The following is a 3,801-nucleotide window of genomic DNA, read 5'->3' on the forward strand; positions in this document are numbered from 1 at the left end:
GAAACGGAATAATCAGCTTGATTTTTGGCTTGCACAAAACAGTATTACATAATATAAAACTAAAACTTAACGACCAAAATACACGGTGTTAAGAAAAGCTTTCCTCTAAGTAATTATGGGATAAAATAGAAAAATTGTTGCTTTGATCTCTTGTACTGCAGCAACTACTCCAGGCATCTAACGATAAGTGTCATACAAAAATTCATTACTCCCAGGTTCATTGTCTGTGTACTCTACGTGCGACCACTTTTTGCTCTTAATAATGTGGCTCCGCTTCTCCACGTCGTTATCTGTATAGCCTTAGGATTAATACAGTCGTAGTATTGAAAGATGTATTCCGACAGTTCTTAGAGGGAGGTTCGTTTACTGCCGCGTCGGTGGGCAGAAGGTGGTAGGGTGTACGTTATTGTTGCCATGGAAACGAGGGCGGATCCAGTGTGGTTGCCATGGAGATAAACCTATTATTCGGCTCGTGTTGCTTGGAGTTGCCAAACCTCTCACTTCTGAGTAACGTACATCAGCGGACTGAACGAACGAATAAGTGAGCTGGAAGCGAAGAACAGGAGAAAGTATTGCAGCAATGTGGCAACACTGTGCAATGCTCCTCTCTCCAGCACAACCTGTCAAAAGCGTATTTTAATATTACAGGTATAGATGTACACACTGTCATCCTCGCCATTCTCGGCAGAGGCTGATGAAGCATCTTTTAACAGCTGAAATGCGCACTTTATGTACGGAACCCTTTTGATCTTTGTCATTTTACTTTCTACGGAACTATCGTTAGAATTTCTGATTTTTCTAATTTCGCAGCTCTCTTGGATCAGATTGCCAAAGTTATAAACGCATGAAGCCAGTATTTTCTCGCCACACTCTTGTTTTGTCGAGAGGAAAATTAAGTCCACTTTCTTTGGCGAACTTTTATGCCAGGCTTTTCTAGATCAAGTGACAAGCCATAGTATAAGTTAGTTTTCCTAAAATTAATAAATTTAATTTCTAAAGAAATTATTTCTCAACATTTCCTCGGTCCTTAAAACGAAAAGTGGAGATTTACTTCCCTTTCTTTAGTGCCTCGATTAACTCTGGAGAAATGAAATGAAATGGCGTATGGCTTTTAGTGCCGGGAATGTCCGAGGACATGTTCGGCTCGCCAGGTGCAGGTCTTTCCGATTTGTCTCCCGAAGGCGACCTGCGCGTCGTCATGAGGATGAAATTATGATGAAGACAACACGTACATCCAGCCCCCGTGCCAGCGAAATTAACCTATGATGGTTAAAATTCCCGACCCGGCCGGGAATCAAACCCGGGACCCCTGTGACCAAAGGCCAGCACGCTAACCATTTAGCCATGGAGCCGGACAACTCTGGAGAATAAGGTGTTTTCTGGTCTTCTCCTTTGAACAATTCTGTCTAATAACTGGTTTGCCCCTGCAATAAATCTTCTCCAACTCGGTCGATCCTGTGCATAACGTTTTGCGTCTGTGTAGCTCCTGCTTTCTCAGTTCACAAGAAATGTCGTCATGAATGTCTTTCTTGGTCTTCCACGACGACTTTTGCGTGGTATTTTACCTTTCAAAATTTCCATCAATACATTCCTATGTCGAAGCCTATTCCCATCCAAGAAAGTTGTATCTTCCTAATCTGACTCACCAGCTGTAATTTTTCTTTGACAATGTTCAGTACATCATGTTGGTCTTCTTCTCCACCCAACTTATCCGTCACAACCGACGCCAACACCACATGTCAAAGATTTCTAGCCTTTTAATATCACTCTTGGTTAACGCCCAGGTCTCAGCAAAACACAGCGCAATAGACCAAACATACGATTTCGTTATTGTTTAAGTACGATGTTTTCTGACAGAGAAGGGACTGTTTATGTCTGAAGACTTGCTTTAAAATTGCTATTCCTGTTTTTATTTCAGGGTGACACTGAAGGTTTTCTGTTATGATCTGGCCAAGGTATTTGAACTGTGATACTTGTACAGGCTCACCACTGAGCAAATTAGATGGTCCGCATTAGTTTCCCTCCTGTTTTCACCCTAGGCTTGGTAAAATGCTAGTTTTTCTCATGGATAGACTGCCTGCATCGACTGTATCTCCTTCAAAGCCTTTTGTATATTATCTTCAGTCCATGCCGCTACTCTATCTTCTTTACGTAATTTCCGACCATAACTGCAAAGAATATGCACGGAAGGAAGCGAATACCACTGCCCCAGCGTTATCATTCTGATATCAGCATATATTTGCCAAGTTTTAATTAGTTCAGATGTGGGTGGGTAAAGTGAATCCACTTTGACATTCCCCTGGACTCCCTCGCCCTGCAGTACACTTTCAGCATAGCAGGTGAGGCCGCCTGGGCGAGTTACTGATCATTCTCCCCAGTTGTATCCCCGACCTAGAGTCTGGAGCTCCAGGACACTGCCCTTGAGGCGGTAGAGGTGGGATCCCTCGCTGAGTCCGAAGGAAAAACCGACCCTGGAGGGTAAGCAGATTAAGAAGAATATGATCAACATCATCATCATCATAGAAGTGTAATTCACCCGTCATGTAGATGCTAACTCTGTGGATAACCACTTCAAACATTATGATCTACCGATTCAATTACGTTAAGGTCCGACTCTGTGGTGTAGTGGTTAGTGTGTTTAGCTGCCACCCCCGGAGGCTCGGGTTCGATTTCCGGCTCTGCCACGAAATTTGAAAAGTAGTACGAGGGATGGAACGAGGTCCACTCAGCCTCGGGAGGTCAACTGAGTAGAGGTGGGTTCAATTCCCACCTCAGCCATCCTGGAAGTGTTTTTTTCGTGGTTTCCCACTTCTCCTCCAGGCAAATGCCGGGATGGTACCTAACTTAAGACCACGGCCGCTTCCTTCCCTCTTCCATGTCTATCCCTTCCAATCTTTCCATCCCGCACCAAGGCCCCTGTTCAGCATAGTAGATGAGGCCGCCTGGGCGAGGTACTGGTCATCCTCCCCAGTTGTATCCCCCGACCCAGAGTCTGAAGTTCCAGGACACTGCCCTTGAGGTGGTAGAGGTGGGATCCCTCCCTGAGTCCGAGGGAAAACCGACTCTGGAGGGTAAGCAGATTAAGAAGAAGAAAAATACTCAACACGTTAAACTTCAATTTATTGCCAACCATCGATAATGATATTCACGGCTTGTGTAAAATTACCTGGCAGCGGTGGGATTCGAACCCACGCCTCCGAAGAGACTGGTGCCTTAAACCAGCGCCTTAGACCGCTCGGCCACGCTACCACTTACCCGACTAGTCCACAGTACTAATACATCTCTCCTCAGAGCTGGTCAGAGTCCGTGTAAGAGTAGATTACTGTACTTCACCTGGCCACGCGGTCACGCTTTTGATAACACTGAATACCTCATCGCGTGCCATCGCGCGATCGAAATTTCTTATAGAGTTAATGTCGGTCAGAGTGAAACGGTTTCTATTTAATCGTTCCGCGGAAACCTAGTGCTTTTTAACATAGTTCCGCTCTGTATAAGCCTAAGCACAGAATCACTATAATTCCACAACGCGTAAGGGGCCCTCTCCTCTACTGTAAATAATTCGAAAATATTTTCTCGTGATGAGAGGATACTTAGTAGCACATCGTCTACGAGTTTTGTCACGCTTGTAGGGTCCCGGGTGCGAACTGTGTAGCACAAGTGGATAATAGCCCTGCTTTATGGCCGGATGCCCTACCTGACCCAACCCTATATGGAGGGATGTAATCGCTGTTGTGTGTGTCTGTGGTGGTTGGCAGTGTGGTGTGTTGTATTAATATGAAAAGAAGAGTTTTGCGACAAACA

General features: G+C 45.0%; 1 non-coding gene across 1 annotated transcript; it reads right to left on the bottom strand.

The window, feature by feature from the left end:
- Positions 1-3,167: 3,167 nt before the first annotated feature.
- Positions 3,168-3,249, bottom strand: TRNAL-AAG (transfer RNA leucine (anticodon AAG)). The gene has a single exon. It is a non-coding gene; the product is annotated as a tRNA-Leu (tRNA).
- Between the last annotated feature and the right edge of the window lie 552 nt (positions 3,250-3,801).

The sequence above is a fragment of the Anabrus simplex genome, chromosome 6, assembly GCF_040414725.1.
Source record: "Anabrus simplex isolate iqAnaSimp1 chromosome 6, ASM4041472v1, whole genome shotgun sequence".
Classification (NCBI taxonomy): domain Eukaryota; kingdom Metazoa; phylum Arthropoda; class Insecta; order Orthoptera; family Tettigoniidae; genus Anabrus; species Anabrus simplex.